Genomic DNA, 14,586 nt, shown 5'->3' with positions numbered 1-14,586 from the left:
CAGTGTCGTAAGGCATACAAACGACATAGTATAATTAAGGTAGAAAAGGCATAAAAATGACACAGTGTCGTAAGGCCTACAAACGACATAGTATATTAAGGCATAAAAAGTCATAAAAATGCGAAGTATATTAAGGCATAAATGGCATAAAAACGTCATAGTATAGTAACACATAAAAAGTGATAAAAACGACAATATAGTAAGGCATAAAAGTCATAAAAACGACATAGTATAGTAAGGCATAAAAGGCATAAAAGCGGCATAGTATAGGAAGCCATAAAAACGTCATAGTATAGCAAGGCATCAAAACGACATAGTATAGTAAGGCATAAAAGGCATAAAAATGACACAGTGTCGTAAGGCATACAAACGACATAGTATAGTAAGGCATAAAAAGTCATAAAATCGTCATAGTATACTACGATGTAGTATAGTAACACATAAAAAGTGATAAAAACGACAATATAGTAAGGCATAAAAGTCATAAAAACGACATAGTATAGTGAGGCATAAAAAATCATAAAACGACATAGTATAGTAAGCCATAAAAAGTCATAAAAATGACATAGTATAGTAAGGCATAAAAGTCATAAAAATGTCATAGTATAGCAAGGCATCAAAACGACATAGTATAGTAAGCCATCAAAGGCATAAAGACGTCATAGTATAGTAAGGCATAAAAAGTAACGAAAAAACAATATAGTACAGTAAGGAATAAAAACTCCCAAAACATCATAGTATAGTAAGGCATAAAAAGTGATAAAAACATCATAGTATAGTAGGGCATAAAAATGACAGTTTATTAAGGCATAAAAGGCATAAAAACAAAATAGTATAGTAAGGTTTAAAACATAATTAAAATGTCGTAGATCATAGAAACATCATAGTATACTACGATGTATTATAGTAACACATAAAAAGTGATAAAAACGACAATATAGTAAGGCATAAAAAGTGTTAAAAACGACATAGTATAGTGAGGCATAAAAAGTCATTAAAACGAAATAATGTAATAAGGCATAAAAATGACATAGTATAGTGAGGCATAAAAATTCATAAAAACGACATAGTATAGTAGGGCATAAAAAATGATAAAAACGTCATAGTATAGTAAGGCATAAAAGGCATGAAAACGGCATAGTATAGGAAGCCATAAAAACGTCATAGTATGGCAAGGCACCAAAACGGCATAGTATAGTAAGGCATAAAAAGACACAAAAACTTCATAGTATAGTAAGGCATAAAAAGTCAAACAAACAACATATAAAGCCATAAAAACTTCATAGAATAGTAAGGCATAAAAAGTCATAAAAACGTCATAGTATAGTAAGTCATAAAAATGACATAGTATAGTAAGCCATAAAAAGTCATAAAAACGACAAAGTACAGCAAGTCATAAAAATGACATAGTATAGTTAGGCATAAAAGGCATAAAAATGTCATAGTATAGCAAGGCATCAAAACGACATAGTATAGTAAGCCATAAAAGGCATAGAAACGTCATAGTATAGTTAGACATAAAGAGTAAAAAAAAAAACCAACATAGTATGGTAAGCCATAAAAGGCATAAAGACGTCATAGTATAGTAAGGCATAAAAAGTAACGAAAAAACAATATAGTAGAGTAAGGAATAAAAACTCCCAAAACATCATAGTATAGTAAGGCATAAAAAGTGATAAAAACATCATAGTATAAGTAGGGCATGAAAATGACAGTTTACAAAGGCATAAAAGGCATAAAAACAAAATAGTATAGTAAGGTTTAAAACATAATTAAAATGACATAGTATAGTAAATCATAAAAAGTTATTAAAACATCATAGTATATTAAGGCATAAAAACAACATAGTATAGTACGTGATAAAAGTCATAAGAACGACATAGTACAGCAAGGCATAAAAAGTCATAAAAACAACATAGTATAGTAAACCATGAAAAGTCATAAAAATGACATAGTATAGTAAGGCATAAAAACGGCATAGTTTGGTAAGGCATTAAAACGACATAGTAAAGTAAGGCAAAAAAAGGCATGAAAACAACATAGTATAGCTAGGCATAAAAAGTCATAAAAATGACATAGTATATTAAGGCATAAAAAGTCATAAAACGACATAGTATAGTAAGCCATAAAAAGTCATAAAAATGACATAGTATAGTAAGGCATAAAAAGCATAAAAACGGCATAGTATAGGAAGCTATAAAAACATCATAGTATAGCAAGGCATCAAAACGACATAGTATAGTAAGGCATAAAAAGACACAAAAACTTCATAGTATCGTAAGGCATAAAAAGTCAAACAAACAACATACAAAGCCATAAAAACTTCATAGTATAGTAAGGCATAAAAAGTCATAAAAACGACAAAGTACATCAAGGCATAAAAAGTCATAAAACGACATAGTGTAGTAAGCCATAAAAAGTCATAAAAATGCCATAGTATAGTAAGGCATAAAAGGCATAAAAACGTCATAGTATAGTAAGCCATAAAAAGTCATAAAAACGACAAAGTACATCAAGGCATAAAAAGTCATAAAACGACATAGTATAGTAAGCCATATAAAGCCATAAAAACTTCATAGTATAGTAAGCCATAAAAAGTCATAAAAACGACAACGTACATCAAGGCATAAAAAGTCATAAAACGACATAGTATAGTAAGCCATAAAAAGTCATAAAAATGACATAGTATAGTAAGGCATAAAAGGCATAAAAATGTCATAGTATAGCAAGGCATCAAAACGACATAGTATAGTGAGGCATAAAAACAACATAGTATAGGAAGGCATAAAAAGTCATTAAAAAGTCACAGTATAGTAAGGCATAAAAATGTCATAGTATAAAGAGGCAAAAAAGGCATAAAAATGACACGTACAGTAAGGCCTAAAAAGTCATAAAAACGTCATTGTTCTGTAAGGCATTAAAACGACATAGTAAAGTAAGGCAAAAAAAATGCATGAAAACAACATAATATAGCTAGGCATAAAAAGTCATTAAAACGATATAGTATAGCAAGGCATAAATGGCATAAAAACGTCATATTATAGTAAGGCATAAAAAGTTATTAAAACATCATAGTATAGTAAGCTATAAAAGGAATAAAAATGACACAGTATAGTAAGGCATAAAAAGTTATTAAAACATCATGGTATAGTAAGCTATAAAAGGAATAAAAATGACACAGTATAGTAAGGCATAAAAAGTTATTAAAATGTCATAGTATAGTAAGGCATAAAAGGCATAAAAAGTCAAACAAACAACATTAAAAGTCATAAAAACGTCATAGTATAGTAAGGAAGAAAAAGTTATAAAAAAGTCATAATATCGTAAGTCATAAAAACGACATAGTATAGTGAGGCATAAAAAGTCATTAAAACGAAATAATATAATAAGGCATAAAAACGGCATAGTATAGGAAGCTATAAAAACATCATAGTATAGCAAGGCATCAAAATGACATAGTATAGTAAGGCATAAAAAGACACAAAAAGTCAAAAAAATGACTAAGTTTAGTAAGGAATAAAAAATCATAAAAACTTCATATTATATCAAGGCATAAAACGTCATAAATACAACAGTATAGTAAGGCATAAAAACGACATAGTATAATAAGGCAAAAAAGGCATAAAAATGACATAGTATAGTAAAGCATAAAAACGACGTCGTATTGTAAGACATCAAAAGTCATAAAAACGACGTCGTATTGTAAGGTATAAAATCGTCATAATATAGTGAGGAACAAAAAAGTAATAGTATAGTAAGACATAAAAACGTCATAGTATAGTAAGGGATAAAAACGTCATAGTGTAGAAAGGCATAAAAACGTCATAATATAGTAAGGCATTAAAAAGTAATAGTATAGTAAAGCATAAAATGTCATAGTATAGTAAGGCAAAAAAAGGCATAGTATAGTAAGGCTTAAAAATGTCATAGTAAAGAGAGGCATCAATAGTCATAGTACAGTAAGGCATTAAAAAGTTATAGTATAGTATGGCATAAAAACATCATAGTATAGTAAGGCATAAAAAGTCATAGTATTGTAAGTCAAAAGATTTCATAATATAGTAAGGCATAAAATGTCATAGCATAGAAAGTAAAAAAAAAAAGCCATAGTATAGTAAGGTATAAGAAATGTCATAGTACAGTAAGGCATAAGAAAAAGTCACAGTATAATAAGGCATAAAATGTCATAGTGACATTTTCATGGGACTTTACAACAGAATGATAGAAGTGTGAACAAGTTCAGTCAAATATTGGTAGCGACAATTCTGTCCTCCCAAAATATTGCTATGGACATGTCCGTACCATCCATATGCAAACCTATGCCTTGTTCAGAGTATCATATGAGCACAGCAAGAGTGTAAGGTAGAAAAAAACAAACATATTTCAAGCACTAAGTGCACAGGATTCATCACAGGATGAATGAGAGAAGAGATGCCAGAGGGAATGACATGAAACAAAGTGAAAGAGGTGTAGACTTATTTCAGTACAGGCCATGTCTGGCCTCTGCTGCTGTTTGAATAGTAAGTTAACACTTAGTAACTTAACACTTAGTACAGAGTAATGGCCCACAGAGTCTCGTCCGTGTGCCCTATAATCTGATGTCAGTTCTGTGCTGAATGCACGCACAGACGCACGCACGCATGCACGCACACAGATTTTTGGGGTCAGGAGACAGCATGGACCTCCTGCTCATCAGGTCAGCCTTTCCTGCCCCCCACAGTAGGAGGTTAGCAGATGCCTCTGAATCAATTTGGCCAAAGACCCATAACAACCTCTGATGTAATTAATGGGGATGTTTGTAGTGGAGATGCTCCCTCTGTCCAGCTGACCTGCTGTCACTGCTCTGCTATGACTGTAACAGGTCAGGACTCAGTTTTGTAAAATTTATTAATAAGGTTGATTTACAGGTTCGGCATATATTAATTAGCATTTCTATAAATGTGAAAAAATCTCTTAACTGCCCAGATATCACCTGAACATCCTGGGATATGTGAAAATTGATGTAAAATATGTTTACATGTATAAATGCTGTCATAATCTCCACGGTAAAAGATCAGTGACTAAATGTAAAATCCTGACTTAGTAATAGAAATAAAGTGTGTAAAATCTGCAGCTGGTGAATAAATACAATTTTAAACAAAAATCAATGAGATACAGTAAATATTATTGTCAGCAGAAAAGAGCATCTTGCACATTGACTAAATATTTACTCAAATGAGATAAGATAGCTTTCCCTTTGAATGTGACCCTGATCATTACAAACACATTAACATACATTACATTAATTAATACATTACCCACATTAATACATTGTTAAGCTCATATACATAAGGCTTGTTTTGATTTTAGCTTCATGAAAATGGGTGCAACTCATGTTTTGATGCAAAAATGTTTCAAGCAATAATACTTTTTTTTTTTCTTTAAATCAATTTCCACAACATAGCAGACTGACTTTTACAATGTTATATTATATTTAGTTATTTGCACGTTTAGTGAAAGTTGATCCTTTTGTTTTAACATGCTTTGACATTTGACCTGTTAATGAGAGTATTTATAGGTCCTGGTCACAATTTTGTAATAACTATCTATAAGAAATAAGCATTATCTGATTAACTGAGCAGTTTGGGGATTCTGATGCTCTTATTCTGCATTTGATTTGACTCTAGCATGTGCACACACATCTCTATGAAGAATAGTAACACATGTGGATTGTCTCTGAATTCACTTTAATTAAATGAAATCACATATGTCTGCATGTGTATGGCATGTCTTTGAATCTGGGGGTTTGTGGCACTCCAGAGATGAGGTAAAGGGGGGACACGCAGGCACTGGAAACGCCTACAATTACCATGTGAATGAAGGAGTGGAGTGAAGGGGTGTTTGTCTGTGTGAGGGGGGTTAACTCGTCGTCATTAAGATGTTGTGTGGCCGTTGTGTGCGCTACATGAGGGCAGACAAAGAGCAAGCAGCTGCTCTGGAGCTGGATGTGGGCTGCCACAACCTCAGCTTCAGTCCTGCCCGGCTCAGGGAGGAGGGGGAGGGGAGCGCTGTATCAGAGGCAGCCTATCATATCCAATTAACCACCACAACATGTTAGAGAGGAATCCAGCCAAAATGAAGGACTTAAAAAAAAGAAGATCCTCACTAACAGTGGTCATATCTGTAGCATCTCATAGCTCCAGTTTGTGCCTCTCATCACTAAACTGGAGTCACAGAGGCATCCATTTTTCTGCAAGGCAGATCCCAGATCTGCAGAAAAACCAGGAAGGTCATTCCAACATTTAATCATTTGTCTCAAAAGATAATCTGCTACACAATAAAGACTTTAAGCTGCAACTCCATTCCCTAATGTAAACAAAGATCAAAACCTGAAGGAGTATCTGCGTGTTTGATATGCACAATACAAAAATGCTTGCTTGCTATCATTTGCTAACTAGTTGCTAACTGTGAATGTCATTTGGTGTTCAACATGTAGCGTACGGTGGCTTTAAGGACTTGAAATGTGGTTGAAGCTGAACCAAAACTTAAATAATAAAGCTCTAAAAACAAAACAAAAAGATGCTGAAACATTCAGTAAGAAAACATAACTGCATAACTGTAAGCAACTCCTGTCAATCATTTGATGCATTGTAGTTTTGAAACTACTGATTAGTACAGCTTTAATGTGTTTCATATTGTATTTTTTCATGAATGAATGCATGTTGCCATATTTTCTCATGTTGTACTTAAGTAGCAAGTAGATATGTCTTTGTTTGACTTCGAAAAAAGAGTCTGAAGTTTAGAAATTAGTAAAAAATGTTTTTTGTTTTTTTTCATGCAGATAGACAGAAGAGTTTTTGTGGATCCTGGAAACACCTTCTAACCTCCAGTAAGTGATGTTAATGACCCTCTAGGTTTCTACAAGATCGCCCTGGTTTATTTTACAGTAAAATAGATGCTTAGCTCTGTGACTATAGAAGCACAAACTCAGGCTACAGTATAAATGACAAAATCTCAGCCCTTCTTCATCCACTGATGTTGTGGACAGAGAGAGCATCAGAGATGTAAAGGGAGGAGGATGGTAAGGGGAGGGGCTGACAGAGGCACAGAGAGAGAGAAAGAAAGAGAGAGTGGAGGAGGCGGACACTCAGCGGCAGCAGGTTTGTGAGAGCAGCAGCCGGAGGAGGAGGAGGAAGAAGGAAGGAGGAGAAGGAGGAGGAATCAGAGCGAGAGAAACAGTGTGGCTGCAGTCAGGAGGGACACAAACACTGGGAGAGAGACACAGAGAGAGAGAGAGAGAGAGAGGAGGAGATACAGAGAGAGAAGAGAAGGTAAGAAGGCAGATGTTGCTCATTTTATCTCGGCATTAGTCTTTCTGTTGTGAGTGTGGAGACGGTATCAGCTGGAGGACAGGATGCTCTGCTCTCCACTGTGTGTTTTCCTTTTATTCATCCGTCTGCCAGCTGACGGCATGCTGTACGAGGCGAGCATTGTAGCACTGCAGAGTGATGCGGAGAGATGGAGGAGAGAGGGAGGGAGGGAGGGAGTGAGGGCCGGCATTACGCTCTACAGACATGAGGAAGTAAGAATAGAGAGAATGGGAGAAAGAGGAGTGGAACTAGAAAGAGATAATAGACATCTGCCCTCTGCTTTGCTGTGTAGCAGTGAGGGGGTGGGTCTAGGGGGATTTGGGAGAGGGGCTCAGCATTTGAGTGACGGTGTGCAGGAGTGTGTCAGCTGTCAACATCAGTAGTTTCCCTCCATGTTGGAGATGATATAAGTTTCTGTCTGACCACACCCTCTGTTCGCTCCTGTGACATGAAATTAGATAATGGGTGGTTTTGTGGTCGCGTTAGTGTGAGGGTGTAAGTATGGGAAATGTGTGTGTGTGTGTGTGTATGTGTGTGTGAGTGCATCTGCGTGTGAAAGGCATGTTGGATGCTGGCCAAACATGCTTAGTGTTGCCTCCCATTACTGTCAGGGCAGTGGATTAGCTGTGTGTGAGCAGCGTTCATTCTGGAGACAGCGAGTCAAAGAGACGTTTGATCATGTTCTGACCAAGATGTTAAGATGTTGTCACTCAGCTGTGTGTGTAGACACTTGCATAGATATACCACCCATCAGTGTGCGTGTATGTGTGTGTCTGCCTCTGTCTGTACATGCAGAACACATGAAAAATGTTGTGGTACACGAAGCTGCAGCTAAATACTCAGCCTTCTGCTCCTGGCATCAATCCCTAGTTCATATTCTCCACTTTCGCCCTTTGGTGAATGATACAAAAATAATACCCTCCACCATATTGTAAAAGCACGTACTGTAGCTCAGTGTGTGTGTGTGTGTGTGTGTGTGTGTGTGGTCCTGAAGGAGGGACAGGAGCAGGGTTGCCCCTCGTCGTCTGGCAAAGTGAAACAGTCAGCCCTCTAAAAGGCAGCCTGTTTAGAACAGCTTGACCGAGCATTTGTTGTTTTAGTGTCTGGATGCCAAGGCATTTTCTCAGCCTGGTAGACAATACATTTTCATTAAGAGCTGTTACGTTCAAGAGGGTGTTTCTAATGATCCCTATACCCTCACAGGCATCACCATAACCACTCCAGATGGCACATTTTGTGTTGTTACGTCCTCAGACATACGTAAAAGGCTGTGGCATATTCTTTTCACATAAACAATGATAAATAGCACCACAAAATGACGACCTACCTCTGTATGTGATGGAAACACGGAGAGAGGGGACATCTGATGACAGATGACAAAGAGACATGTTTAGTGGTCGTCTGTGTTTCCACCTGTGAGTGTGAATGTACAAGCCCCTTTCTTAACCAATTTGTCACTTAGGACTTTGAATTTGTCAGTACTTTTCAAAAACCTCTCACATGACGTGACTATCCCATTCCAGACTATTCTGCCTCCTCTGTGGTTAAGGTCTAATTAAGCTTAAATCAGCTAAAACTACTTTATGGATAGGAAAGGATCACCATCTTTCAGAGCACAGGATGTGAACCCCAGCTTCTTATACGTCCCAGTCTTTTTTGTGAAAGGTCTTGTGGAGCAACCTAACACTACAGTACTACGTCTTTTCGCATGACCTTAAGAGATCACTGGACTGGAAAATGTCACACTGGTCATTCTAAGTGAAATGTTGTTTTTGTAGTGAGAACAGTTTTGAGACAATACATACAAAATGTTTTATTATGTCATGTCCCAAATTTTCACATAAAATTAGAAATAAAATGGCAGCAGTAGCACAATCAGCTAGGACTGAAACGATCAGTCAGTTAATTGATTTCTCCACTGCATCCCAGCCTCACGTATCCCAGCAGCCCTGTCAGAAGAACTCATCAACACCACCTGTCATTCCCCACGTGTGTTCTAGTGATTATTGTTACAATATTATTTTTATACAGTTAAGCTGTCAATTATTAGGTTGAGTTGGAATTTGCATTTGAACTCACCACTTGGAGGAGGGACAGAAACTGGACATTTCAAGCATTTGTCCAGAACTTTTATCAGTTTCAGCTGCTTAATCATTTTAGCTTTATTCTAGCATTCACTTAATCTCCACACCTGGTGCTCAGGTGTTAAACCTATCTCAGTGTATGGATTCTTTTTTCTTTTTTCAATGAAATCATAATTTCAATTCTTCATATCACCCTCTAAAAACAGCAGATGCATCTGTGGTTGGGAAACACCAGGTTACTCAACTAACAGAAATTAATCAAACTGTTTTGATAATCAATTAATTGTTTACGTTCTTTATAAAGTAAACGTGTCCAACTTTCTTGGTTTCAGATTCTGTTATGTGAGGATTTGGTACTTTTCTATTTATCATTGTAAACTGAATACCTTTGAGGTGGTTCAAAACAACTAGAAGAAGACTTAGAGGAACGCTGACCTCCACCAAGGCCAATGTCAAACCAAATCGCAAATTGGTTCAGCACAGACATCCTGCTGACACATAAACAGACACATATGAAAACCTAACCGCCATGGTGGAGGAAATTAATCACACAATTAATCAACAAATCAATCGATGATGAAAACAGTCGTTTTCAACATCATTCTTTGAGGAGAGAGGAAAACTCCCACCCTGGAGAGTTTTATAACCCTGTTCAGTGTCATCACATCAGTGGCTGAAGTATCTTTAGAGGCTCTTACTGGCAGAGGATTTACTGGATGAGGCATCAAAGAGACTCTGGGAGACCTGATGAAACTCTTGGCAGTGTGTTGATGGCTGTGAGGGCCAACCACTGTCCTGCTGAACCTGCTGACGTCACACCACCTCCAGGGCTCGTGACAGAAAGCAGGCGAATAAAGGGCGTTCGGACAAGCTGGAGTGTGACGAAGAAAAAGATGAACCAGGAAGAGAAAGAATGTGGACTGAAACAGAGGAGTGGGCTGTAGTAGGAGGAGCACAGAGACAGGATGTCTGAGTGTGTTTGTTCTGTGTTCATTTGAGTTCAGCACTGAGTCCAAACTGCTTATCTATTTATGGGCGAGCGCATCAGTGTCTGGATGAACAACACTGAGAATTATATTCAGTGTTATTATGTTTCTAAATCTCTTATTTAACACTGGATCATGTTATTAATGCAGTAACATTAACAACACGTAATGCATTTTAGCTAAATGTGTCTGGATGGATGTTACATGATGAAGGCTGTTGTCTGATCAGCTGATTTCTGAGCTCTCTGTGACCTCAGCAGGGCTCCATCATGTTTGTGTGATCTGCAGCTAAGCTCTTGACTAGATTTGAACCAAAAACGTCATTTTTGTTGGGACGAAATACAAAAAGCGTGATGTCTATGTCTATTTCTGGGTCTGTGACGTTGGCTGATTTGATGTTTGTGGTCGTGTTTTTGTGGTGACGTGTGACAGCAGGAGTCTGGTGCTCTCTGAAGAACTTGGACATACTGTATTTGTGCAGGTTTTCTGTGAGTCGTAAAACCTTGATGTCAAGTTTAGAACGTGCTGATACAAATTTTGTTAACTTATTTAAAGTGGACATTTCTGCATATACTGGAGCAAAGATGGGGCTGCTATGGCTGTGGGACTAGTTTGCCAACACATTTGTACCAATACATATAGCGGCAGTGCACAATAGTTCTGTGAGCTTGGAGGATCTGCTAATGGTTTTATACCCAGTGAAAACTCTTGGTTGTCAAGCATACAAAGATTAAACTAAAATATTGGGTTGAAAGCTGCAGACCGTGGTGTTGATTCGCTAGTTTTAGCTTAAAATGTGCATTGCTTTAAACATCTTAACCGAACAAAATATTTGACCAAAAGTCAATTATTCAGTGGAACTGGCAAAAACAGTGGATTCACTTGTGGAGGAGAAGTTAATCTGCACTGACCTTCTGCGCTGAGCTCAAGGTTTGATGATGTGCAAATTTGTGCCATTTAACAATTTCAAACTGTTGTGCCATTGCTGACCTTTTGGGCAAAAGGACCATCCACTGTTATGTCTCACCTGACTGCAAATACCTGTACATTATCTCGAATTAACTGGGTTAACATTGTCATAACAGTAAAACTCAGCACAGTCAATATTATCATTAGGCAAAGTGATATTTAGTATTCTGTGTTATATTAGACTATTTTGTGTGTATATACAAATCTTAATGTTAATACATAGATAGGAAACTGAAATTACAGACCAATCCTAAATGCCCCATGGGTGCCACTTAGAGGTGCTCCCATAATACTTCTCTTTGCTGACCTCGCTATGTCGATCTGTGAGAGCAGCTCAGCAGATTATGTCTGAACTGCTGCAGAAGGATGATGTTATGAACCATGCACACTTTTGATTGTCTAAAAGCTGCAATTTCTAAACACATCCATCTCTAGTTTAATTATCCGGAGAAATATCATTTGGCTGCAATTTTCAGTTAATTAATCTTAGACTGATGGACTTGTCTTTTCCTGCTGAATGGCTTTTGTTTCTTCAAGCTGATTTTGACATCATCTGTGATGGGAGTAACAAAGGAGCTGATGATGTGAAGATGAAGAGATTTTTCTAATCCTCTAAGAAAGGGACACAGTCATGTTACATATTACATGCCTTTGAAACCATGAGACACTAAAATTCTCAACTCAGTTAAATCTGTCATTTGGGGAAGTTTCTTCTATGAAGTGAAACCCAGAGTCACATAGCGTGGTCCTCATAAGTCATCATCGGCCCTTTCTACAGACAGGCCTCCAGGTCTCCGGTCCATTGATGCAGTTTAATTCTAAATAGACAGATTTATTCTTAAAATTATGACAATTTTGATATTTCCTATTTATTCTGAAGTTAGAGGGAAGGGTGGGTCCCTATATCCCATTACTGGTTTGTGGAAAATGTTGTCATAATGATATATTTATAATTATATATATATGTGTTTACATTTTGGCAAACTGGCAACATAAAAAGTTTGCTGAATTAGCTATTAGCAGTTCCTGTTTGCAGTTTACCCATTGATGAACAGAGAGCTATCACTCAATTACTGAAAAAAACCTAAAATCATAACGATTCTGAGGCAAGTCCTGGAGTTATTAGGAGTGCCTTTTCTTGTCATTTCTAAGTGTGCGTATGGATTTTTAATTGCAACAGACATCGGAGAAAGGTATCCTCTGAAAGTGAATTCACGCTGAACATAAAAATTATATAACTGAGAAAGAGGCTGTAAGTAATCAGTGGCTGCAAACTGTGACTTCATACCTGTTCTGTATGTAAGCTCTTATCAAAAAGTAATACTGTAATTCATAGGTGTCAGAAATTGAAACAAAGAAGGAAAGAATATAAAGAAAGACATTTATTGAAAAGCTCAAATTTGTAATAACCATCTCTGCACTCCCTTTATAGTGAATCCCAGTCCATTAACACCATGTCTTCAATATAAATCAACTCTTTGCACATTACAAAGCGCCATTACATTTTTATTTGCCCATTAATTCTCCTCGTCTACAAGTTATATTAGTCAGAAGAAGGTGGGAGGAAATGAGAGGAAACTTTCAAAGGGTTTCTTTGCTGAAGGTGGTTGTTTGTGATATAAGAAAAAAAAATCATCAGTGAAGAGTGAATATTTATCTAAAGTACAGAATGAAGCTCTTTATCATTTCCAAAGACACTGTATTGATAATGATACCCCCCCCTGAGTTAAATATAGTGAGGTTATATGGAGAAAATCCCAGCTGACACTTGAGAATAAAGAGCTTGTCTCTTGTGTGTTGATCCGACTGATTCTCCTGTGCTGCCTCCCCCCTCCTGCACGATTTGTTCATCTTCTCCCCATCCTTCTTTCTCCCTCAGTAATATCCTTTCTGTTCATTATTCATGAGCTCATTGCTGTCTCTTTCTGTGTCTCTGCGGTGGTTAATCATATTCTTATTGTGAACCATCAAAGCACACGGATATGTTTGAGAAATGCTTTAGGAAGAGAGAGAAAATTGCAATCTTGCAATGAAGATACATTAGGCTGGAAGCTGAGCTGACACAATGTAGGATTCCTCGTCGATGGGTTCACACAGAGACAAAATAAGAGCTCAGGTTTTTTTTTTTTGGCAAGTGTAATAAGTGAAAACCCCTGAATGTGAATAAGAAACCAGGCCTCAAAGACACAAAATGAAAGAAGAACTCTGCAACATGTTGTCAAAATAAAGTCAGCTTTGGTATTTTTGTCCGGAAACAGTAAGATGTGAAGGTGCAGGATGCTGTATATCATTGTAACAACAGCACTGATGAAGACGATCTGATTTTAAGTTGAGGATTCAGACTATACAGTTCGTTCATGTTGCTTCCCCTCTGTCCTCATTCAGGAAGTCTTCACTTGCTGCTGAGCATATCGAGGTTGATGTTTTTAGGTTAGAGATCCTAAGAATACAATTCTGCACTGATAATGCAGTTAACCTAAATCCTATTTAATATCTCCATTAAACAATTCCTAAGACAACCGTTTAATGCTAAATATATGTTAAATTATTATAATTATAATTAATTAAACTATATAATATGCGGGTGGCTTTACTTAACATGAACAGCAGCACTTTGAGCTAAACGCTGACATCAGTATGCTAACATTCTTAAAAAGACAATGTTAATGTACTGATGTTAAGTAGGAATAATGTTTGCCATGTCCACCAAGATAGTTTAGCATGTAAGAACGCTAACATATGCTAATTAGTAGTAAGCACAAATGTCATTGGTTTTGCAGGCATTTGGTCATAAACCAAAGAACTGGATAATGGAGCTGAATGAGACAATTCATCCTGAGGGGATCATGAATGTCTGAATAAAATTTAATAGCAAACCATCTAGTAGCTGAAACTTGTCTGGACTAAATGCATCACAATCATGCCACACTGCTAATTTGGATAAAAAACAGGTGGTTCAAATAATATCTTGATAATTACAATACTGTAGATCTGATTATATTTTAGCTTGTTAATAAAAGTTTTATTGCAATTATCAAATTACTTTAAATTTAAAAAAGAAAAAAAAGAAAAAGCTCAGCACAGCCATTTATGTAGGAATTTCTGCTTTCCTCCTACTCAGGAAAGTTCCCTAGTTCCTGTCACTCGACTTTATGGACTGTGTGTGATAATGAACCATTACGAACCATTTTGTTATCA

The 14,586-nt window shown here is 36.6% G+C and overlaps 1 protein-coding gene across 3 annotated transcripts in view; it reads left to right on the top strand.

Annotated features, from left to right (window-relative positions):
- The first annotated feature begins 7,168 nt into the window (after nt 1-7,168).
- The window catches only part of mpp3a (MAGUK p55 scaffold protein 3a), a 25,119-nt gene continuing 17,701 nt past the window's right edge, over nt 7,169-14,586 (top strand). For 2 of the 3 annotated variants that reach the window (XM_023410991.2, XM_023410989.2), the window contains exon 1: nt 7,169-7,310. The gene's annotated coding sequence lies outside the window, so the exon portion shown is untranslated. The remainder of the gene's footprint in view (nt 7,311-14,586) is intronic. The other variant, XM_023410992.2, reaches the window with a different exon arrangement.

This window comes from Seriola lalandi, unplaced genomic scaffold, assembly GCF_002814215.2.
Source record: "Seriola lalandi dorsalis isolate HSWRI2012SDOR001 ecotype SW California unplaced genomic scaffold, Sedor1 jcf7180002054443, whole genome shotgun sequence".
Taxonomy (NCBI): Eukaryota; Metazoa; Chordata; class Actinopteri; order Carangiformes; family Carangidae; genus Seriola; species Seriola lalandi.
Note: the sequence above shows the minus strand (reverse complement) of the source record. Positions and strands in the feature narration are given on the sequence as shown.